Source organism: Apteryx rowi, unplaced genomic scaffold, assembly GCF_003343035.1.
Source record: "Apteryx rowi isolate R43461 unplaced genomic scaffold, aptRow1 scaffold_43, whole genome shotgun sequence".
Classification (NCBI taxonomy): Eukaryota; Metazoa; Chordata; class Aves; order Apterygiformes; family Apterygidae; genus Apteryx; species Apteryx rowi.
Window position 1 is genome coordinate 3324134 of NW_020450683.1, and position 364 is coordinate 3324497.

Consider the following 364-nt stretch of genomic DNA (forward strand, 5'->3'; position numbering starts at 1 on the left):
GCTGCGGTACCGCCAGGCCCCACACCGGGCTCCTCCTCAGCGTCCCCCTGTGCAGCTGCGGTACCGCCAGGCCCCACACCAGGCTCCTCCTCAGCGTCCCCCCGTGCAGCTGCGGTACTGCCAGGCCCCACACCGGGCTCCTCCTCAGCGTCCCCCCACGCAGCTGCGGTACCGCCAGGCCCCCACCGGGCTCCTCCTCACTCTCTGCCACCCATTCCCGTGACACTGCACCACTGCTGCCCTGGGCTGGTCAGTTCAGCTCTCTGATCCGGCAGAAACCTGCCTCCCCGCAGGCATGGGGCACGGCACGGACGAGCCGGGGCCGTGCCCCAGGGCAGCTGGGGCGAGCTCCCAGCCGGGCAGA